This window comes from Eleutherodactylus coqui, chromosome 8 (assembly GCF_035609145.1).
Source record: "Eleutherodactylus coqui strain aEleCoq1 chromosome 8, aEleCoq1.hap1, whole genome shotgun sequence".
Lineage (NCBI taxonomy): Eukaryota > Metazoa > Chordata > Amphibia > Anura > Eleutherodactylidae > Eleutherodactylus > Eleutherodactylus coqui.
In genome coordinates this window covers 45,482,728-45,508,480 of record NC_089844.1, presented here as the reverse complement: position 1 = coordinate 45,508,480, position 25,753 = coordinate 45,482,728, and positions in this window count along the sequence as shown.

Genomic DNA, 25,753 nt, shown 5'->3' with positions numbered 1-25,753 from the left:
GTCTGTACTTCATGTGCTCCAATGATAATCCGGTATTGGACCCACCTCTGGATTCGGCACTTTTTTTCCCCAGAATGGTTCCCGAGACCCCCCATGCCCCCTGTATACGGAAACAACCAAGTGAGGCTATTTTACCCTGTTTCCATAACTTTTATGGACGTCAGCGGGAAGAGCACAGTACATGAGCGTATACTTAGACTGGATGTATGATCGTCTGAAAAAATATGCTGCATGACCTATTTTGGTGTATATAAAGCACATCAGTAAGCCATTGCAGTGAATGGGGCAGCGCAAATAAGCCGAGGATACACAGCAAACCTGTATGTTCACTGCATATTTGTGCGCCATTTCATTTGGCCTGTCCATGTTTTTTCTGCGCTTGACAAATACGCCGTTTATTTGGGCACACAAAGACATGGTGGTGCAGCCGAAAAACGTGGGCATAAGAGTTTTTCAGTCGCAGAGATACGCAGTGTATTTGCTCAGCTGAAATGCACTTATGTACATGTGAATGAGCCCTAATAGTGACCCCCAGTAATAATAGTGGCCCTAGTAGTAAGTGTCCCTTATGTAGGTACTGCAGTAGTAATAATAATGATCCCCCACAGTGGCCCCAGGAGTAATAGTGTCCCCAATAGTGACCCCCAGTAATAATAGTAACCCCCATAGTGGCCCCAGTAGTAAGTGTCTCTTATGTAGGTGGCTGCAGTAGTAATAATAGTGATCACCCATAGTGGCCCATGTAGTAATAGTGTCCCCAATAGTGATCCCCAGTAATAATAGTGTCCCCCATAGAGGCCCCAGTAGTAAGTGTCCCTTAAATAAGTAGCTGAAGTACTAAAATAGTGCCCCCCCCAGGGGCCGAAGTAATAATACTGACCCACATAGTGACCCCAGTAATACTAGTGGCCCCAGTAGTAAGTGTCCCTTATGTAGGTGGCTGCAGTAGTAATAATAGTGATCCCCCACAGTGGCCCCAGGAGTAATAGTGCCCCCCAGTAATAATAGTGACCCCCATAGTGGCCCCAGTAGTAAGCGTCCCTTAGGTAGGTGGCTGCAGTAGTAATAATAGTGACCCCCATAGTGGCCCCAGTAGTAAGCGTCCCTTATGTAGGTTGCTGCAGTATTAATAATAGTGATCACCCATAGTGGCCCAAGTAGTAATAGTGTCCCCAATAGTGATCCCAAGTAATAATAGTGACCCCCCATAAAGGCCCCAGTAGTAAGTGTCCCTTATATAGGTAGCTCTAGTAGTAAAATAGTGTCCCCCCCAGGGGCCAAAGTAGTAATACTGACCCACATAGTGACCCCCAGTAATAATAGTGGCCCCAGTAGTAAGTATCCCTTATATAGGTGGCCCGAGTAGTAATAATACCTCTCATTGTGGCTCTTGTAGTAATAGTGTTTCTTATATTGACCCCAATAGTAATAAGTGACCTCCACAATAGTAATAGCGACCTGCCTATTGGCCACAGGCCAGGCAGCCGGCAGTCCACATAAAAGGAGGCGGCGGGCAGGATTCGGCCGTGGGCTTTGTGTTGGTCAGGTAGGTGCTATACCATAGACTGCTCCTCTGTGCTGCACAGACTTGTTCTTGGTCCCTCCCACTAAAGAAAAACGAATTAGGAAAAGTCGGGACAAGAAAGTTCCATCTTCAGGATGAAATATGATGAAGAGGGAAACTGCAGAAACAGGAGGTTATATAGTATCTGTGCACTGAGGTGGTAGACAGATATTCTTCTTTTAAAGCTTTGTAAGTTTCATTATGTCCAACCAGCAAATGACTACATAAGACTCCGCTGCTGGAACAGAATACATCAATAATTTATGGCGCGGGGTGAATTAATGTCACATTAAAAGGTCCTGTCTGGATGAAGTGCGGTCACGTACTAATCATGTGCAGCTCAGTGAACAGACTGCGCAGTCTATGATACAGACGCAGGGGGTGACAGGGTACACGGTTTCCAGACACCTTATGGTAAATGTACTCAAGCGAGATAAGCAACGCGTTCACTGATCGCTCGCCATGTAAAAAATAAATGTAACAGTCAGAAGTCATTATATGTGGGGTAAACACACATCGCTCTCCTGTCCCTCTACAAACCCGGATATTGGCACTGCCAGGCATGCAGGACATTAAACCCTATATGAACAGCAAGGAATGAGGCTCTTATAGAACCAGCTATCCCAGAAAGGAGGCATTTACCATGCCTATACTGTAGTACACATTCCCAGTCGGGGGAGAATGTAGCATATGTGCAAAGGATGCAGCCGCACACGGCCCTGCAGGCAAGTAATGCACAAGTGCCTCCCAAAGCTCAATGAATTAAAAAATGGACAATCCTTACGAGCCCTATGCAGTTTTTTTTTCTGTGAAGCTACATCTCCAACCCAGCCTCTATGTCCCCCTTTAAAAAGTACCACTCTATGCCTCCTCCAATTAATAATGCCACTCTGTGCCCTCTTAGAGTAAGAATGCCACTCTGTGCCTTCTTAGAGTAATAATGCCCTCTGTGGCACTCAAAATAATAGTGCCAATCTGTGACCCTTAAAGTAGTAATGCCCCGCTGCAATATAGTGCCACTCTGTATCCCTTCAAACTAACAATGCCACTCTGAGCCCCTCAAAGTCATGATGCCACACTGCGACCCTCAAAATTACAGTGCGCCTCAGTGCCCCCTCCAAAAAGCAATGTCAATGTGTGACCCATAAAGTAGTAGTACTCCTCCATTATATAGTGCCACTCTGAGTCCCTCAAAGTCATAATGCCCCTCTGTTCCCCCCCAAAGTAGTAGTGCTAATCTGTGACCCTCAAAGTAGTAATTCCTCTCTGTGATATAGTGCTAGCCTGTGTCCTCTTAAAGTAATAGAGCCATTTTGAGCTCCTTAAAGTTAAAATGCCTCTCTATGCCCTCTCAAAGTAATAGTGCCAAACTGTGACCCATTAAGTAATAACGCCCCTCTGTGATCTAGTGCCACTTTGAGCCCCTTCAAACTAACAGTGCAACTCTGAGCCCCTCAAAGTCATAATGCCACTCTGTGGCCCTTGTAATAATGCCTCTATGTGCCCCCTCAAAGTAATAGTGCCAACCTGTGACCAATAAAGTAGTAATGCCCCTATGTGATATAGTGCTACTCTGAGACCCTCAAAGTAATAATGCTCCTCTGTGGCCCTCAAGTGTCAATGTGTGACCCCTAAAGTAGTAATGGCCCTCTGTGATGTAGTGCCACTCTGTATCCCTTCAAATTGGCAATGCTACTCCGAGCCCTTCACAGTCATGATGCCACACTGCGGCCCTCAAAATTAAAATGCCCGTCTGTGCTCTCCCAAACTAGTAGTGCTAATCTGTTAACTTAAAAATAGTAATGACTCTCTGTGATGTAGTGCTACTCTGTGCTTCCTCAAATTACTTGTGCCACTCTGAGCCCCTCAAAATAATAATGCCACTCTTTGTCCTCCACAGTCCACAGCTTCCTTTGCCCCCCAAAACCTTGGACAGAAGATAAACTCTCATACTTATGCTGCAGCAGAACACATTGTGGGTTTGGGCACAGCACGGCTTGACTCCTCCTTTCATCTCCTGCTCTTAATATAAGATCTGGAGAGCAGGAGATGTGGGAGTGATCGGCCTGTGCTGTGCCCAGAGCCATGATGTGCTCTATAGCCGAGTAAGAAAGTTTGCCCACAGCCGTTGTGTATGCCGCCAGACTGAATTAAACAGCATTTGTGTCCTGAAGATACAGTTGACTTCCAGACACTCTAAATGCCTTTTTGGATGACAGGGCAGCACACAAAAATTGAGACTGTCCCGCTGGAATCAGGGAGGATAGGTGGCATGTTGAAGGCCCAGCACCTACTTTAAAAAAGGAATGTGTTAAAGGGATGCTTTTTCACTATGGACTGCCACATTACCCAATTTTCCTTGCAAGGAAACTGAACTCATGTTGCTGTGTGTTACCACTACTGTTGCACCAGTGCAGCTAACTAGTCAGCCCTGTTGTTTATTGCCACTGATGACCCTTTTTTGCAGGTACTGTGTCAAAAATAGTCAATGGCATTGTCTTACTGTTTTAGGCTGGCATTTGGGTTGGCAAAGCCTATGGTTGTGTATGTGGGCGCAGCAGTGTGACATCGCATGGGGTCCATACTAGGTAGGCGAGTTGATATAAGGAAACAGCAAGTGTGCCTTGTGGTCCATCTGAAGAGATAGTGAGCGACCAAATATTGGGCAAATTATCACAACTTCCATGTATACCTGTCTGGAGCAATGGTGAGCAGTGAGGAGGTCCTGTGCCTGTAATCAGGACTGCTAAGGAGGAGCAGTAACCCTGAGATCTGACTGAGCATCTGAGGGCCGTTTCCAGTGCCTTGGACTGCTACATGGCCTGCCAACCGGGGAAGAGAGACCATTATGGGACAAGACCTGTGAATTCTGCAAGTGTTTGCAGACCACTTCCAGTAAGGGTAAGTGAATGCCAAGATACACCAGGTGATTTGTGTAACCAGAGACTAAGACCCTGCCAGCCTACTAGGCTTTGCGTTTCATCTACTGTGAGACTGCCCTGTATTATTACAGGCACCTGCCATGCTGTGTGCCCACTAGTTTTTGTAACTGCAACACAGTGTATCCATCTGATACTGTTATATGTTACAGATATAGTAGCGCCATGTTTCCAGCATAGATCGGCTGGTATTGCATGATATTGCTGATATTCAATTTGAATGGCTGCCACACTGAACAAATAGTGCAGTCACACAAGCAAGTCACAGAATCACACTAACGCAAGATGCGTTGGGACTGGCTTATCAGTATGTTGTGACCACCAAGCTGAGTGTGCCCTTAGAAGTGTAATTTCCAAGCTGTGTGCAACATGAGTGTAACTGCAAAGCTGTGTTCCATGTGAGAGTGTAACCAGCAAGCAAACTGTGCCCATATAAGAGCATTACCAGCAAGCTTAGAGTGTCCATATAAGATTGTATCTACAAAGCTGTGTGCCCATATAAGAGTGTAATCACCAAGTGTGTGCCATGCGTGTAACCACCAAGCTGTCTGCCATATAAGAGTGTAACCACCAAGCTGTCTGCCATATAAGAGTGTAATCACCCAGTGTGTGCCATGCGTGTAACCACCAAGCTGTCTGCCATATAAGAGTGTAACCACCAAGCTGTCTGCCATATGAGTGTAATCACCCAGTGTGTGCCATGCGTGTAACCACCAAGCTATCTGCCATATAAAAGTGTAACCGCCAAGCTGTCTGCCATATCAGTGTAATCACCCAGTGTGTGCCATGCGTGTAACCACCAAGCTATCTGCCATATAAAAGTGTAACCGCCAAGCTGTCTGCCATATAAGAGTGTAACCACCAAGCTGTCTGCCATATGAGTGTAATCACCCAGTGTGTGCCATGCGTGTAACCACCAAGCTATCTGCCATATAAAAGTGTAACCGCCAAGCTGTCTGCCATATCAGTGTAATCACCCAGTGTGTGCCATGCATGTAACCACCAAGCTATCTGCCATATAAAAGTGTAACCGCCAAGCTGTCTGCCATATAAGAGTGTAACCACCAAGCTGTCTGCCATATGAGTGTAATCACCCAGTGTGTGCCATGCGTGTAACCACCAAGCTATCTGCCATATAAAAGTGTAACCGCCAAGCTGTCTGCCATATCAGTGTAATCACCCAGTGTGTGCAATGCGTGTAACCACCAAGCTATCTGCAATATAAGAGTGTAACCGCCAAGCTGTCTGCCATATAAGAGTGTAACCGCCAAGCTGTCTGCCATATCAGTGTAATCACCCAGTGTGTGCCATGCGTGTAACCACCAAGCTGTCTGCCATATAAGAGTGTAACCGCCAAGCTGTCTGCCATACTAGAAAAGATAAATACTCATGTAGACTGCCTTCATGTAGACTGATTCACACTGACTAAGGAACAAATGATCATTCATGTGTTCATTCGTCCACCATACATATTCGCTGTTGGGTCAGTGATCGGTTGAACAAACGTTTTGCCAAAAGTTGTGATTGGCCTTTATAAAATGCCCGCAGGGAAGTCTATTGTTATTAGCCTATCCTGCTGCCATCTAATTGATATGCAATCGTGGCCAGAAGTTTTGAGACCGACACAAATTTTGGTCTTCACAAAGTTTGCTGCTTCGGTGTTATTAAATCTGTTAGTCAGATGTTTCTATGGTTACTGAAGTACAATTATAAGCATTTCATAGTAGTCCTGCTCCTCCAAGATGGCACATCTGTATGTGCCGGTGCCCTGAAGCTTTGTTGTTTCCCAGCACAGTCTAAAGAGCATGGAGTAGATACCGGTACATTGGCCATTATACAAGGAGAGGTCTTTTGAGAGTAAACTATTGAAGTCCTATCCTTCCTCAGGATAGGTCATCAATATTTGATCGAAGGTGTTCGCCATTTGGGATCCTCGCTGATCAGTTGGTAGAAAGCCCAGACCCACAAAGTATGACATGGTGGTAGAAGGCCACCAACAGGACCAGAGAAGCAGGAGGAGTCTTACAGAATGACTACTGACCAAACTGTCAGAAACAAAATCCTTGAGGGTGTCTTGAGGGCCCAACGTCCTGCAGTGGAACCTGTGCTCACAGCCCAGCACCATGCAGCTTGATTGGTATTCACCAGATAACACCAGAATTGGCAGGTCCGTAATTGGTGCCCCATTCTCTTAGCAGATGAATGCAGGTTCATACTGAACATATTAAAGAGTCTGGAGACAACGGAGATCATCGAGACTCAATGTGTTATTTTTAAGGGCTTTTCTGGTAAACTATTGATGTCCTATCCTCAGCATAGATCATCAATAATTGATTGGCAAGGGCTTGCTGCTTGGAATCCTCAACATTCAGCTTATTGAAGAGTTTGCTGAACTACTGTGAGCGGTGCAGCCTCTTTTTAGGCCAGTGACATCAAATTCCTTTATAACGTTCATTGATCACAGGGCCTGAGAGCAGTTCAGTCTCATTCAAGTGAATGGGACAGAGCTGCAATACCAGGCACAGACACTATACAATATACGGTGCTGTATGGACTTAAATGACAGTGGTGCTCACCTAAGCTGTGGTGTCACTTGACTCAACTGATTAGCGAGGATCCCAAATGTCGAACACCTTCGATCAAATATTGATGACCTACCCTGAGGATGGATAGGTCTTCAATAGTTCACTCTTGAAAGATTTCTTTAATTTCCCTTAATTGTGCACATTCAGACTGCTCTCCTGTCCCTATTGAACCTATACCTTGAAGGTTAGTTAATGGTGAATGTATCAGTGCACATAGTCAACGGGCGATCCTTTCATTCCCTGTTCTCATTATTGGTGGGGGTCCCAATGGTTGGACCTCCACCGATTAGTCCCTTAGGGCTCTTACACACAAGCTTAGGTGTTTTTATGTTTTTTTGCTGGCACCGTAAAATCGCGTGAAAGGACTCTTTTCCTCCAGGGTAATTAGCGTTTTCTTACCCATTCACACAACCGTAAGCGTGGGTTTTAGAGAAAAAATACTTCGCACCCCCGAAAACTCTTGCTTGGCTTAAATCCTCTGATTGACTTCTAATGCCTACATAGAGGCACCTGTAAGCTTTTCGCAGTGTTGGGTGCTGCAAAAATGCCTCGCCCTTCCTTTCTTCCTTGCTCCCATAGGAGTCTATGGGACCCACCAGCATATATTGGCCAAAAGATAGTTCCAGAACTATCTTTTTGCCCAACGTATATGCGTTGGTATGTATTTTGGTTCCATATGTGTAGAGATGAGTGAGCGTACTCGTCCGAGCTTGATACTCACTCGAGTATTAGGGTGTTTGAGATGCTCGTTACTCGAGACGAGTACCACGCAATGTTCAAGTCACTTTCATTTTCTTCCCTGAGAAATTTGCGCGCTTTTCTGGCCAATAGAAAGACAGGGAAGGCATTACAACTTCCCCCTGCGACGTTCAAGCCCTATACCACCCCCCTGCAGTGAGTGGCTGGCGAGATCAGGTGTCACCCGAGTATATAAATCGGCCCCTCCCGCGGCTCGCCACAGATGCATTCTGACATAGTTCAGGGAAAGTGCTGTTGATGCCGGAGCTGCTATAGGGAGAGCGTTAGGAGTGATTTTAGGCTTCAAGAACCCCAACGGTCCTTCTTAGGCCATAGAAATCGCAGAGCGCACCTATGTGCGATCTGCGATTCCTGTTCTCTTCTCTATATGCGCTCAATGGGGCCGGCGGCAGCAGCGCCGACCCCATTGAGAACATATAGAAGACAAATCATTCTTCTCTGCCACAGCTGTAACAGCTGTGGCAGAGAAGAACGATGTTTGCCCATTGAATTCAATGGAGCCGGCAATACAGCAGGTTCCACTGAAAGCAATGGGCTGCCGGCGATCGCGGGATGAATTGTTGGGAAGGGCTTAAATATATAAGCCCTTCCCTGCAATTCATCCAGAAATGTGTTACAATAAAAATATATACCGTATATACCGGCGTATAAGACGACCCCCCAACTGTCACCTTATACGCCGGGAATACAGCGGAGCAAAGAATAAAAATCATTACTCACCTCCCCCGGCGTTCTGCGGCGCTGCTGCAGGATGTCGCTCCCTCCTGGTCCCGGCAGAGCATTGCTTTCTGGACGCAGGGCTTGAAATCCCCGCCTCCAGAAAGCTACTGTAATTAGCTAACACACGCCGTCAGCCAATCACAGCCATTCAATGACATCATTGTCATTGGCTGTGATTGGCTGAAGGCACGTGTGTTTTCTGGAGGCGGGGATTTCAAGCCCTGCGTCCAGAAAGCAATGCTCTGCCGGGGACCAGGAGGGAGTGACAGCCTGCAGCAGCGCCGCAGAACGCCGGGGGAAGTGAGTAATGATTTTTATTCTTTGCTCCGCTGTATTCCCGGCGTATAAGGTGACAGTTGGGGGGTCGTCTTATACGCCCCGTCGCCTTATACGCCGGTATATACGGTATATATTTTTATTGTAACACATTTCTGGATGAATTGCAGGGAAGGGCTTCTATATTTAAGCCCTTCCCGACAATTCATCCCGCGCTCGCCGGCAGCCCATTGCTTTCAGTGGAACCTGCTGTATTGCCGGCTCCATTGAATTCAATGGGCTAACATCCTTCTTCTCTGCCACAGCTGTTACAGCTGTGGCAGAGGAGAACGATCTTTATGCTGACAGTGGGGGGGGGGGGGGGGGCACTCTTGCCGCTATTGTGGCTTAATACTGGGACCTGGGAACTTGAGATGCAGCCCAACATGTAGCCCCTCGCCTGCCCTATCCGTTGCTGTGTCGTTCCCATCACTTTCTTGAATTGCCCCGATTTTCACAAATGAAAACCTTAGCGAGCATCGGCGATATACAAAAATGCTCGGGTCGCCAATTGACCTCAATGGGGTTCGTTACTCGAAACGAACCCTCGAGCATCGCGAAAATTTCGTCCCGAGTAACGAGCACCCGAGCATTTTGGTGCTCGCTCATCTCTACATATGTTCCATTTTTTACGGTTTGACATTTTTACGCGCCGTATATTCCCCCATGTGAACAGATGTATTAGAAACCAATGAATGGTCGCGTATATTGACCGGGCGTAAAAACGTCGACATTTCTGCTCTGGTGTAAAAGAGCCCCTAAACTGTGAATAGGATATACATGTGGAATGTGACACACAACCTCTTTCCGTTACGCCTTTGGGAATAAGACTTGCTATAATTGAAGTAATTCCATATTTCCCTCCCAGTCACTGCCTCCTATCCCCATTACCAATGTATTCATACCGCAGTTTCTCAGCCGGCTTACCTTGGATAGAGAAGCATTTTACCCTAATTATTACATGACAGCTGCTCGATTTAGCGGCTTATTTTACACCTGTTCTTTCGAAGGTTTTTTTCTCATTGTCTCCTTGTTCTTCTTCCATTGCTATTTGGTTATATAATGTGCTCAGGCTAACACTAGCAGTACCTTGGTAATTAGTGTGAGCGCGGTATGTGATGTTCCGATAGGCCATTACCGGGAATAAGCAGAAGGGATTAGGAAGGGGGGAGAATTAAAATTTCATAACTGAGATAAATAAACTATTAAACTCGTTATTTCTCTTTTTAGTTTACAATTTTAGTGTGAAACGGCTACTTTTGAAGCAGTCAGATTATTGGATTACAAATGTGCTAGCTTCAGCGCAACGTATGTGTGCAGTGAACGAGGTTGATTTGCGCGTATGTCTGCACATAGAGCTCTACTTCTTTGCGCATGCAGGCCATGTTCACATTCACACATGACACCCCCCTCCCCGCCCCATCTAAAAGACTATGTAGCTTAATAAGGTCCAGATGTGTCTTTTCTCTGCAGTTTTGCACATGTTCTTCTATGGGGCCCTTTGCTGCGTACAGAAGCAGGAAAATAAAAGGGATCCTATTGTTTTGCACATGCTCTAAATGCATGCAAAAAAATGGTTAATGAAAACAAAACCATCGATGGGTTTGATTATCTGCGTATTGCGCGCATATATTTTAAAATATACACTCACAAATATGTCTATGTGAAGCCACCCGGGGGCTGCATTCAGACGAACGTATATCGGCTCGGTTTTCACGCCGAGCCGATATACGTTGTCCTCGTGTGCAGGGGGGGAGGGGATGGAAGAGCCAAGTGCAGGAACTGAGCTCCCCCCCCTCTCTGTCTCCTCTCCGCCCCTCTGTACTATTTACAATGGGGAGAGGCGGTACGGGGTGGGGCTAATTCTCGGAAGTTAGCCCCGCCCCGGCCCGCCTCTCCCCATTGCAAATAGTGCAGAGGGGCAGAGAGGGGGCGGGAGCTCAGTTCCTGCTCCTGGCTCTTCCATCCTCCCCCCTGCACACGAGGACAACGTATATCGGCTCGGCGTGAAAACCGAGCCCATGTACGTTCGTCTGAATGCAGCCCCCGGCTTCATTCACTCGGGCATATATCGGCTGTGTTTTCACACCATTAGCTTCCGTTTGGTTGGCTTCATGTGGGTCCTACCAGCCCTAAACCAAAGCGTCCAGGGCAGGAAAAAATTCATGCACAGTGTGTCCGTGGAGCAAGCAAAGTGCTTGGCTCATTATTGCAGGTCACCCCACTGCTGTGCACCGCTGAAGCCTGCTGTTGATGTCTGAGAACCCGCACATCCCCTCCCCCCGCTCTGCAGCGCTTAAACCTACTGCACATAGACTCCGGGCCCGCAGCTGCCGCCGTTGCTCTCCGCTAAGTAACCAGGACCCCTTCGGCACTCTGCATCGCTCACCCATACGTCGCTGTGAAGTGCGGACCGCCCGCGCTCAGCGCTCCCTTCCACAGCAGCGCAGTTCACTCCCTAGCGCCGACGCTCACCGTTCCGTGGGACAGCAGCGGTCTAAACTGAAGAACGGTCGCTGTCAGCTTCTTGAACGCTGTTGATCGGTGGCCAGTAGCACTAGTAAGTCCCAAGCGCTGCCTGTCACCTTACTGCACGCCAGATGCCACTGCCTATAGGACCTGTGGGACCCAAGATGGGGATACAACTGTTCCTCCACGCCGGTGGCTACAGGACCTGTGAGGGGCAGGACGGGAAGACAGCTAATCAGGAACAGAGGGTGGCAAACACTCAGTATCTTGACTCCACCACAACTTCCGGTGGCGTCAAGATACAATAATACAGTCGAGGCTATTATCCGCAATTTTCCAGGCCATTCACATGGCTAGCTGCAAGGAACACACGCTGCAGCCCTGAAATCCCTCGGTCAACACCCCTACTTTAATGACTTTTAAATACCTCAACTAAAGGCACCTGTCAGTGTTTAGCAGCGCTAGCCGCTGCTAAATTCCCTCCCTTTTTCTGATTGCTCCCATAGGAGTCTATGGAGTCTGCTGCATTGTTCTGTCAAAAGATAGGGCAACGCCTATATTTTACGGCAGCAGGTAATTTCGGTCGCTGAAATCATGTTTATGTGCTATATTTTTCGATCCGAATTTTTTGTACGTCAAAAAATAGTTCGTCTGAATGAATCCATAGAAAACTATGGATTCTGATAGTCGCAATTTTTAGCGCGGCTTTTAGCTTTGCCGAGAAATGACGCTCATGTGAAAGAGGCCATAGGGTGGTTTCACACGGTCAAGGAAATCGCCCGATTTCACTTGATGCAGTAAAAAAGCTGATTTATGTAGCCAATGATTTACAATGGTGTCCTTCCCATCTGCGATGTTTTCACTGATTGCGCTGTGCTCTATCTTTCTGCACTGTGCGATTTTTTTTTTTTATTTATTTTTTTTTATTTATTTTTTTAATTTATTTATTTATTTATTTATTTTTTAATCTCCCATGTTTCCCTATGATGCCTCCTTTTTATCGCATAGCAACGCAACAAAGTTGGATTGCGATGCATTTTTAACATTAGAAAGTCCTATTGATTTCTGCGATAAAACATTGCCTGTTCTTATCTCGGGCGGCAGCAATGAGATTACTCTTAAAAAAAAAAGGATTGCTGACGGCCAAAAATCGCGGGGACAAAGATACGATTTTTCCATGATTTTCTGGCGGCCAAATCGCAATCGTCCGTGTGAAAGTAACCTTAGAATGACTACCAACTTCAGTTTTTTTTTTCACTGCGAAATTCAGTGTTTTTTTCTTCAGGTGTCTCTGGGACTTGTAATTTTAAAATCGCGATCGCGCAAAATCGGGATTTCACGGTAAATTGCGATTTTGTGCGATTGCCATTTTAACATTACAAGTCCCATAGACCCCTGCAGAAAAAAAAAACGCTGCGAATTTCGCATTGAAAAAAAAAAAACTGTAGTGGGTAGTCATCCGTAAAGGGTTTTTTAAGGCAGCGTTGGCTGTCAGTGCTGGGATACACAGCACACAGTAATTACAGGAGCAGCTCCCATTGATTTCATTGAGAGCTGCACCTGCAATTACCAGAGCCGGCCACTACACAAGGGTCGGCGCAGTGACTTCTGCTCTCATCTGGATGTATCCAGTGCTGCCTGGAAAACACCTTTAAATTCATGACAATCGCCATGTTATCCTCTCTTGCAACATAAATGGCCTTTTGATCCTTGGTTGACTTCTCCTTCGTATTTGCTAATATGGAGGTTCCAGCGGAGATGGAGCCTTGTGCAGGTCATCACTACCCATGGAGAAGATTTATAGGGCAACCTGATCTTCACCTCTTACCTTCATGGAGAATGGCAGCCCCTACCATGGTATATACTCCCTGATATCCCACCAGCGATGCACAGACGGTACGGCTGCAGTATGAAGTAATGAGGCTTCACAGCTGCTGCTCCATCTATAATGATACATTGTATCCTATATCATCATTGTCACAGTAAATACAGGGTTAGTTTATAACTGTGATGTGAAATTATGAAAATGAATCATCTGTACATAATGTTTATCCCGGACCCTCAAATTGTTTATTTTTAGACGCACAGGGCGTTCCGCAGAGACATGGGGAAGATACATTGTAGCCGGCTGGATGATAATATATATATGTGTGTCATATCTGTGAGATTTATGTATCTGCATTAAATATTATTCAGAGAGAAAACAAATGGCAAATTATACTGAGTCTTAAAAGCTATATATATGCAAATGACCGAAGGTCGGAGACGGGATCGCCCATCAATTCCTACAGGAAGTTTCCATCTATTTATCGTATTCTATAGAGTCACCGCCGGGTTTTATCATCCGCCGGATACACATTTAACCACTCACAGCCCAGTAAATAGATTGATCTTGATATTAATTTCTCAGGTATTGTAAGCCAGTGTCATAATGTAAGAATGAGCTTCTCTTTACAATCGTCTTCCTTTGGGCTTATTGACACACGTCCGTCTATCGGCCGGGTTTTCACGCCCAGCCGATACACGGTGTCCCTTTCTGCAGGGGGAGGAGGCTGGAAGAGCTGGGAGCAGTGCGCTGAGCTCCTGCCCCCTTCCTACCCCTCGCCACTATTTGCAATGGGAGGGGTGGGATGGGGCGGAGCTAAGTACCGCCCCACCCCCTCCCATTGCAAATAGTTGCGAGGGGCGGACTGCTCCCGGCCTACACCTCTCCCTGCAGAAACGGACACCGTATATCGGCCGGCATGAAAACCCGGCCGATATATGGATGTGTGAATAAGCCCTTAATCAGGGCACTTATGTAAAAGATTGACATGCAAACAGAAGCAAATTGGTGAGAAATATGAACCAATAGACTGATAACTCATACACACGGGCGTTATTTTGATGCTCAGTTGGCACATCCAAAAATTGCAACCATTGGAACCAATGGTTTCTTATGGATTCCTTCAGACAAGCATTTTTTTTTGATGAGCCAAAAAAAACGCACAGCAAAAGATAGCATATAGGCACGTTATTTTAACACCGAACTTTATTTTGCGTCAAAAGATAGGTCTTGTCCCATCTTTTGACTGCAAAACGTGGAGGCTCCATAGATTCCTATGGCAGTCTATGGGAACCATTTGAAAAAGAGAGGGGGAGGGAGTTTAGCAGCGGCTAGCGCTGCTAAACACTGACAGGTGTCTCTAGTGTGGCAGTTAGAATTCATTAAAGTAGTTCTGCTAACCAAGGATTTTTGGGGCTACGGCGTCATTTGACTGCAAGGCGCAAAAAATCGTGAAAAAAAAAGCTGCGACTTGGTTGCGGCTATTCTTCATTCATGCAATTTTGCGCTCCATTAGTCTCAATTTTTTTGCGAGGCTTACTGAGCATCAAAACAACACCCGTGTGAAAGAGGCCTAAGGTCGGCTTCACACAAGCACATGTGTATTTACACACGCATAAGCGTCGTGGAGTTGTGGAACAAACATTGGGGTTTTTTTGCGCATTGGCGTACATTTTGATTTTTGCATACAAGGCATATGTATTTGCATGCACCCCCCAAAAAAAGCACTGGTGCTCCCAGCCATTAGCCTAATTAGCTCAAGATGTGTTATTTTTTTCTGTGCACTAAGGTATGTTTCACATATCTTCTAGCGTACCTCGCACATATAAGCTCATCCCCATTGATCTCCAAGGGGACTTTTAGTGTGCAAATATGCAGAAAAAACATCACGCTGCGGCTTTTTTTACACGAGCAAAATGCACAGGAAAAATAAATGAAATAAACGGGTTCCGTTCACTGCGTATTGTGTGCTCAAATTTTGCGTATACAAATAGGTGCGCAAATATGCCCGTGTAAAGCCGGCTTAAGAACTCAATCACATTTATGTATTTTTAGTCAATATTCCATGTGTATTTTTATGTGCATATGGGCTTATTCACACGTCTGTATATCGGCCGGGTTTTCACACCCGGCCTATACACGGTGTCCCTTTCTGCAGGGAGAGGAGGGGGGCCAGGCCGAAAGCAGTGCACTCATCTCCCGTCACCTCTCTGCCCTCTCTCCGCCCCTCGCCACGATTTGCAATGGAGGGGGGCAGAACTTAGCTCCACCCCATCCCGCTCCTCCCATTGCAGACAGTGGTGAGGGACGGAGAGTGGGCGGGAGCTCAGTGCACGGCTCCCGACCCGCCTCCTCCCCCTGCAGAAAGGGGCAGCATATATCGTCCGGGAGTGAAAATCCGTCCGATATACGGACGAGTGAATAAGCCCTAATATAGACAATGTAGAACACTATTGGTTTCTATTGGTGTTTCCTGACATGTGTTTCACACTTGGGTATTTTATGCGCATGTAGTATGTCTTATTTTGTTGTGTATTAGGCACACAAAACACCTGCAAAAACGCTGTGAATATGCCTGAAATGCGTGTGCAAAAAGGAACAGTGAGAATGAACCCGTTGAAAACAATGGATTCTATTCTCTGCATATTGCATGCACAAATGCACACACAAACATGGCTCTGTGAATAAGCCCTAAGTCTCCTCTCAGCCTTCTCTTCTGCAAGCTAAACATTCCCAGATCCTTTAACCGTTCCTCATAGGACATGATTTGCAGACTGCTCACCATCTTGGTAACTCTTCTCTGAACTTGCTCCAGTTTGTCTATGTCTTCTTTAAAGTGGGGTGCCCAGAACTGGACACAGTATTCCAGATGAGATCTGACTAAGGAAGAGTAGAGGGGGATAATGACCTCACATGATGTAGACTCTATGCTTCTCTTAATACATCCCAGAATTGTGTTTGCCTTTTTTGCTACCTCATCACACTGTTGACTCATGTTCAGTGTGTGATCTATTAGTATACCCAAGTCTTTTTCACATATGTTGCTGCCTAGCCCAGTGTGAAAATAGGTGACAGGAATTTAGCCTTGTACTTTTTTTACATGCAAAAAACACAATGAATATGGATGCAACACGCACACAAAAAACCCACTATGGGTGGATTCACGTAGCCGTAGGCGCAACTACGCTCAGCAGTACGGAGCATAGTTATGCCTGAATGAGAGAGATTTCTTCTCCCTCGTGGATAATTCAAACTCCAAGCCAGAGCGCAGAAGTTTGAATAAAGTGGCGGGAAGTCACTGGCTGCCCGATCTTCCCCGCATGTAGTTTAACTATTTGCAGGAAAGATAAGGCAGGTCTTATCTTTTTCCAGCTGTACAAATCACGGCTGGGAAAAGAGGTGGCGAAAACAAAACCACTAAGATCATTGGTTTCGTTTTGTTCCATTATTCTGCCGTGATTATCACTGCTGTGTAAGGGGAGAAAACCACACTTGTCTGAATTCGCCCTTAGGCCGGGCTCACATGACTGTATTTGAATTGCGTATTACATATTAGCTTAATTTGAGTGTATGATTTGCGGTAATATGCGGGCAATCGAGTATATTGAAGTTTTGTGCAGTTTTGCTCACACTTGTGTGTAGGAATTGCGTGTTACGCGAGTGTAAGAAAGAACGCAGCATGCACTATTTTACTGCGTATTACGCATATATGAGCCCCATTGATCTCTATGGATGGTATAAGAAGATAGCAGGAAGTCGTGGGCAGACAGTGCAGGACAGAATCTAGGGGGCAGCACACCCACCCAGCCTGCTGTCTGTACTGTAGGCCATAATATTAGCCATGGCCTTCGATATGGGCAGATTCATCGCTCTTATGCAGGACTTTCCTGTGATCTGGGACACCAATCAGAGTGACTATCAGGGAAGGACTGTAGAGCACTGGGCCTGGGATGAGCTGGCACCCCAGACATACGGAGAGCAATGGACCTTGGCCTTCGCATAGATCCTTTTGCGGTTGGTGAATATTGTTTTCCCCTAATTTTCTACAAATATTTTTGATGATCCTATATTTGTGCTTAGTATATTCAGCGCCGGCCGTGTTCGCAGGACCGTTTATGTATTGTGTGTTTTTGGAGCGGAGATACAAAAAAATTGCTTCCACTTTTTTTTTTCTATTATCAGATCTTGAAATAAGGTAATGGTTAAATTACAGTTCCTTTCTTTCTGTTCACTTGTTCGTACCAAAAACAAATATGTAGCGCAATTATCTATACTCTAAGAACGGAATCCGCTTTTTGTTGTACAGACAATAGATTGACTTCTGAAATAGAAAACTAATGTTTTTCACATTCTTTATATATATCTTAAATTTTTCTGCAATCAAAAAGAAAAAAAGGCCAGTTGTAAACTAAGGCAAATGTGAGCAGAGCGAGAAAATGAAGCATCAAAACAATCATGTCTGATTTTGGTGTCTTCGTTCTGTTGCAGCAGATGACAAGCAGCGAAGGAGCAGTTCCATAGGGAATATACAGCTGAGCCCAGAAGTGGAGCTGGTAGACATAAGAGGCCGTACACTTACATAAGAGGCCGTACACTTACATAAGTGGCGTCCATAAGTACAATATAGCATAATAAATGTACTATGAATAGTGCCAACCTGCAGATTCAAGGGGAAGTCTGCATGCCATAGACAAGTCCAAAGCCTGCAATACGACCCACATGATAGCTTAATGAAATATGTAGTCAGTGTGGTTTGGGATTTTTTTAGCTTAGAATTTTGATTTCTAATCGTAAAGAAATTTGCACATCTGTCTGTTCCAGATAAGATATATGTTTGTCGCACTGCTTCCCCAATAGTGTACTGCCACAATAAATATCTGTTTCATGTGACCCAATTATTGAACTACGCCGCACATTATGTGATTGTATCCCAGATTCCAGAGCTACACTACTTTCTAGATGCCCAGCATGGCGATATTAGTAGCTCAAGATGGCGGCGCTATCACTTCACCCCAAAACGTCAAAGTGAAGTTTTAGGGTAATTTCACATGGGCGAGTGTGATATCAGACCATGAAACTTGGCCTGATATTGTGCTCGGGAACGAGTGATGCACCCGCAGATCGGGGCATTTATGACATAAAAAGCCTCCCATCACTTCGGTACAGTTGCGATCTTCCATTGCGACTGAAAGCCATGCCGGAAGATCGGCAAGAGTTGCCATTGTTTTCAATGGGAATCCTCGCATCACACGTGCACCTCACACACCATGCAATGTATTTTCCTGCCCCATTGAAAACAATTGGCAAGACGTTCCCGAGTGGGAGCCCAAAGATAGGACATGGCATGATTTCCTTTCCCCTGCACTACAATGCAATGCCCGAAAAAATCGCTTATGTATATGGCCCCATTCACAAGAATGGGGGTTTATATTTATGTGAGATTTGTGGGTCTTGTAACACACAAATCTTGTATGATTTTCTCGTCCGTGTGAAAGCGGCCTTAGTCTTGTTGCTAGATAGCTTGCAACTTCCTCTCTCTAAAATGCGATATTTTACATTGTCATCATACGTGTAGTCAACAAAGGATTGCGATCACAAAATGTTCATATTTTGTATAGGTCCACTGGCATGAGTACAGCTCCGAAACTAGACGTATGACACGTAAAATTTATGCCAATAACCAGTTATTACACGGTTGTGGTGGAACATTTTTATAGCCTGTGCTGAGGCCCACCTATTGTAGTTCTTAGCAGGTTTCTCAACTTGTAGCCCCGCCTTTGTCTGGTCTATATGACCTATCTCAGTGCTGGTAGTGATAAGTGTACTCTAGTGATAAGGACCCTTTATAACTAATAGCTTTTTTTTAAGGAAAACTTGAACTAATTAGGCTATATTATATAAGCTTGCTACCCACATCAAGGGTCCTCATTGTCTTGCACGTACCTTTCTAAAAAAAAGACAAAAACTCTAGCTAAAATGATAATTTGGAAGCTGGTACAATAGAAAATGATAACCTAGTTTAGCGAGTCAAGATTATCAGGCTTCATGGATAGAGTCCATCTGCCATGGAACTTGTCCCTGAGGAGTCAGGAAGTATTCGGCTAAGAGGTCTCTAACGTGAAGTCCAGATGATGCAAGCTTGCGCTGTGGGTTCTGATCTACTGCAACAAATTGTGAGGTTGGTGGAACTGGATCATCCACCACAGTCCAACTCGCGTCATTGTTCCGGCAAAAGTTATGCAGAATCGTAGCGGCTTTAATTACTCTGCACATGTTTTTGGCTTCCACTTGAATGCTGCCCAGGAAAACTTGCCACTTAGTGGTAAGAATCCCAAAGGTGCATTCGACAAAATGCAGAGCCCGTGTGGGACTGTAATTACAGACTCGTCTTCTGGTTCCCGTCCTCTGTAATGGTCGCTGAATGTGGGTTGCCAGGCCAAATCCATCATCCACAACAATAACGAACGGATCTGGTGGACCTAAAGAACAGGAGGCAGCTGGGAGTCTGGCAGGGCCAGCTGGTTGGAAAGAAGCCACAGCTCCATACTGGAAGCTCTCAAAATGCAAGCATCCACAGTGCTTCCATAGGACCTGATATCCACAAGTACAAACCAATAGTTACTGTTGGCTACGGCCAACAGATCTATAGAAAAGTATTGTTTATAGTTTAGTCACAGAGGCAGAAAAAAGTCTAATTTCTTTGTCAAAGCCCTTCACAGTTTAGACATAAATTAAAATTAATTCCTTTTATTAGATAGCTTTAAAAAACACAATAGAACAGAACGGGGCACTACAAATAAGCCTCTAGATTACCAGAGATATATTGACCTCGATCAAAGGTGAGCGACTATAGCTACTGTATTAGTTTTATCGTACCCTTCTAATATTCAGAGAGGGCCGTGTATTTATACAATAATACAGTAGCTGTCGCTGTATCATAAAACTCAGGTCCGGGTAGAATCAAAATTAATTTCTTACGCCTCTCTTCCCGTATTCTTAATCTTATAATAAAGATTGATCAAGCATTAGACTGGATACAGATGTCACAGCGTCTAATCTTGCATCTTTTCCAATATCATAAGAGGGAAGGTTTGCGAATACAAAGGGTGTGTGTCTTTATTCTTGGCAATATAAGTATATGATTCTTACTCCAAGTGAGGTTCAAATACATAGGGGCTCATTACCTCTTTGTATCAAAAAGTGTAGTGTCATACAGTTTCATTGGCTATTGATTAACCGTATGACCACGCATTTACTCAATAGATAGTGTTTACTATTTGTTTTATAGTTTCAATTGTAGCATCCATAGTCTCCAATTTTAGTATTTTTTTAAATCTCGACGCGTTTCGCCGCTATTTTAAGCGGGTCATCAGGAGATTCATTGAGTATTGTTGTAACTTTAATTAAATTTGATGCCTGTTCCAGAGTTTTATTAGCTCAATTTTGGAGAAAATACTTTTACATTACTCTATCAGAGGCAATATAGGCAGTAGAGATAGTTCTTTCCTAGTATAGGATTTATATATTCTTACGAGAGGACACCCATTGATGTTTGGGTGGTCTCTATATATAGAGTCGGTATGAGATCTATATAGTTTTCTGAGAGAGCAGTATTATGATGATCAGACTGCTGCTCTATATAATATAGATCTACTACGATCGGATGTTCTTTAGCATATCCAAGATTTGCATATTTGTAATAGAGGACAACCTTTGATATATAGGCGATCTCTCTATGTGATACAAATCTAAGATCTATATATTTTATGTGATTTTTTTAGAGAGAGAGCGGTCTGTGGTGAACAGGCAGCCTCTCTATAAAATTTAGATCTTGATATTTTGAGCAATATGCAGTCAGCCGCAATTTTATATGTAGATAAGGGGTATCGGCTAGAAGTTCCCCAGCAAAAGCTAATGCAGGCTGATTGCTATCGCTTTCTTAATAGTACTGCCTATTGCTGATATGCATTTTTCTGATCTAGAGTGAGAGCGGTAGCGCCTCTGGCCTTAATGGTAGGTCAGGGCTATCTCATATTGTTTATAATTTACACTATCGGGGTTCTCGGTCGTTAATTGTACGGGCGAGAAAATATAGGACCTGCCCTATCTTACCTGCACATAGTATTAACTACACACAGGAAAGTTAGGGCAGGACTTTTTTTCCTGCTGTTTTTATCAAACTCTTGTGCTATGGCATGGAGTTTTAATGGCTCGAGAAGGAAAAAAAAATCTTTTGGACCAAAAGTCCAAGATAGAAAAATCGCAGCATGTCCTATTTTTCTCGCAAAATGCCTCATATAGTCACCATTAAAATTGCATGTTTATGAGCGCAGTATTGGTCATCGGAGTTCACCCCCATAAATGCAGCCTTGGGCCGCTTTCATGAGAGTGCATTTCACCTTTGTATTTAATACATATTTTGCAGACTGTTATATGGAGCCAATGTAAATCAATAGGACTAATCACATGGCCGTATTTTTCATGCTCATTTTTAAAAAATGCAGTATGTTCTATTGTTTTGGTATTTGCCTTCGTATTGCTATTATTTTCTATTGGGTAAATATGGATCACATTCCATTGTCCAATAGAAAGTGAAATATACAGAGGCAAATACTGGTCAACTAGTGGTGAAATACTGATTACATATGGTTTTAATGGAAAAACAATGAAGTTCCCAGCAGCACTGCAGCAATCCTTCAAGTAAAGCCAGGCAAGTAAAAAGTGCAAACGCCAGTATCAGAGCCCAAACCAGATAAGCTCAAAAAATGCAGTCCATGTAATTAGAATGACTGGCAGCAATCCAAGGTATGGAAAAATACAAATGTGTTTATTTACCCCATAACAAACAAGCAACGTTTCGCTCAACAGACCTTCCTCAAGCTTGAGGAAGGTCTGTTGACCGAAACGTTGCTTGTTTGTTATGGGGTAAATAAACGCATTTGTATTTTTCCATACCTTGGATTGCTGCCAGTCATTCTAATTACATGGACTACATATGGTTTTAATGTCATCTATAACACGTCCGTAATGCGCATCCTTATTATGGACGTGTTACAATACGCTTGTCTGAACCTGGCGAAACATGACATAACTCCTGTGAAATTCTTTCTTTGCCTATACCAAAAGTTTTCTTGCTACTAAGCAGGAACCATCCGTGTTGGCTCGTACCATTCATATGGAACTTATGGCTGTTCATTGCCTGCCCATACTCTATAGCCCCAACGTGGCCACAAAGCTTTCTCCATAGTATATTAGAATTTGACTTTGGTTTTGCTACATCAGACTTTCAGCAACCATTTATTAAAATAGTTTTTCAGCAAATTAAGAGAATAGTTTGGGGTTGCTGGTGGGGCATGTGTCCTGGGTGCAAGATATAGTACCGACAGACCTCAAAGAGCCCCTGTCTTGGCCAAAGTATTTAGATACAGAGTAACTAATGGAATATTTCCTCAAGTTAGGACTCTGCTGGTATAAACTAACTCATTCACAGATATTTCCGGTGGTGTCTTCATTACTTTAGTGGCCGCAGTCAGTTACTTTATCTGTATTAAATTAGGAAACGGGGCCAAAAACATAAAGGGACACTAACTGTACAGCATGAACAGATACAATCATTTTTAGGGTTTTCTGACGTTATTGGTGGCAGTGGGTGGTTGTTCTCCCAGTTCTCCAGTCTTCTGTTGACAAGAGCTTCAGCAGTCACATGAGTTATTTATCCACATGACTACTTCAACCAATAGAAGCAAATCCACTTTCCGCATTTCTCTAAGTCCTAAGATGCTATGACTGAAGTAAGGAAAGTGTGTATGCTACTCTTCAACTTTGCAATTAGGTTTTACTCTCTATGTCTTACAGGGGCCACAACACTAAATTGAAATCCATGGGCCCGTCCTCCATACCATTGTGTAGTCCATCCATGCTTTCCTATTAAAGTACGCTATTGTTATTTCTATATGGGACAGCAGTACTGAGATACAGCGCTGGATCAGACTTCTTGACTATACCATGATATTACATAGCACATACATATTCCGCAGTGCTGTACAAAGATTGCTTTCACTTCCATTCAGCATAGTTGGGGCTTACAGTATCAATTCCAAGCTAACCTACTAATAATCTATTTGTATGGTGTTGGAGGATGGAGAACCTAGAAGATAGCCACACAGGCATAAGGCAAGCATACAAGCTCCATGCAGAGGTTGCCCTTGACTAGATTTGAATCCAGGAACCTAAGGCTGTAGGGTAGTGGTGCTAACTACTGAGCTACCATACTGTCTCATGCTATTAACTATAGATGAGTAATTCAGCTTCCTATAGAGTTAGACTGGCAGTTTTCTGCTAATCTAAACTGTTCAGAATCACAAATGTACACTTATTATCAAAAAATTATCCGTTCCCTAGAAGAAGTTGTTGTTTTGCTGCAAAACTCTGCAGGCAGTTCCATCTCAGGCGGATATGTAAATGATGAGAGTTGTGGTGATTAGATGAACAGTCTCGTCACCGAAGGCCCTAGAAGTGATTGCACCTTTGGCCTATAAAAAGGCTCACAGAGGCCCCTTGTGTGCAGTGACCTTTTCTTCCGCTTGTGTAGAGCTTGTTGAGTGCTAGATGCCTCTATGAAGAGAATTCACCCAGTTAACAGAGTTTGATAGGAGGCGCATTACTGGAATACGAGGAGCTGGATGGTTGTATCAACAAATTGCCCTCCACCTGGACCATTCTGACCAGACTGTTAGGAGATGTTGGGATGAGTGAAAATGTGAAGGCCTGCATACATCTGGGATTAGGATGCCCTTGACAGACCACCAGTAGAGAGGTTCATCTGATCATCCAACAAGCACAAGCAGCTCCAATTGTCTCATTGTCCATCATCCAGAGACAGGTGGTGCCATCTTTTCCAGCCTCTGTTTCTGTCAGAACCATTTCAAGGCACTTGGCTAAAGGACATTTGGTCTCACGGCACCCATTACATGTATGGCCTTTGACGCCATCCTCTACACTTGCAGTGTTGTTGTAAACAATGAAACTGCACTGCGACGGAGTAGACCGGGTTGTCTCCAGCAGCTAATCCTTGTTTAGTTTAGGCACTGACAATGGCCATGTTCGTATCTGGAGACCTTGGGATGAGCACCTAAATCCTGCCTTTGCTGTGGAGCAGCACACTGCCCTCTGCTGGTATGATGGTCTGAGGAGCCATCGTATATGATAATCTGTCACCCCGAGTAGTGGTACGAGAGATAATGACAGCTCAGTGTATGTTCAGGACATCCTGCAGCCACATGTGTTCCTCTCATGGCGGATTCCGGCAGGATAATGCGAGCCCGCACACATAAGAGGGCCACACTTCTGTGGCCTGGCTGGTCACTATCTTTATCGCCAATAAAACATGTATGGGACCATCTGGGATGCCACCTTTGACAGCCTACAAGTTTGCATGATGTAGAGGCTACAGAAAATGTGGAGCGATATGTCACAGGATATCATACGCAACCTGTATCCCTCCATGCCTGCCTGTTTTACATCTTGTATTCAAGCTGGAGGCAACCCAACAGATTACTAGAGCCTCCATGCCCATCTGTATTGAATCTTGTATCCAAGCTAGAGGCGGTACAACAGGGTACTAGAGCCTCTCTACAAGGGATCAGTTCTCCACAATAAATTATCCTTTTGCTCTGATATTGTAATCACTTAAGGCCAATTTACACACACAGATATCTTTCAAAAGATTGAAAGATCAGCCATCCTTTTGCAAAAATACTAATAGATACTAATTGCTATTAGTACTTTATTAGCTTCATTTGCATGCAAATGAGCTTTTGGGAGCTGTTGCAGAACTCAGCAGGAGGTCTGAGCTCTGTAATTAGCTCCATTGTTCAGCCATAGGCTAACCCTTGGAGAATTCAGCACCATGGACATCAGATACAGTGGGGCTGACAGCTGTAACAATGCTATCAGCTGTAATCAGCTCTCCAAGGGCAGAACACAGCCTGAGATCCTGCTTAGCAGCTGTTCTACTGAACAACGGTTTTCAAGCAGAACTGAAAACCATAATTCGTCCGAAAAGTGAAAGATGGGCACATTTAGACACAATAATTATCACTCAAAAGATGGCTTACATATTGATGTTAAAATCACACAGAGAAAGTTTTATTCAATTCTGACAACTTCTAGGTAATTCACTTTTTCGACAATGAGTGTATATTGCCATCCAAAGGTAAATTATTTACAAGCTTGTTGTCATGTTACATATCCATTACGGCTTATTCGTGAATCCAGAGTTTAGTTTCCAGCTCTCAGGTATCTGAAATATTCATTCATAGCCAGGCAGGTCATGGAGTGATGTGCCAGAGGGCAAATGGAGGTAAGATGGTTTATCAGTCACGTGGAATAGACTTTACCTTGGAGAACATTGTGGTAGGTTGATATCTGCAGTCATAAGTTACAACTCATACAAAAGTCAGATTTGTAAGTAATGGAGACATTTGTAACTTATTGTAACTCTTAGTATTTGACACTAAAAACTGTGGGAACTCAGAGCAAGATTGTCATAGATTGAACCCATCCACTGCAGATAGCT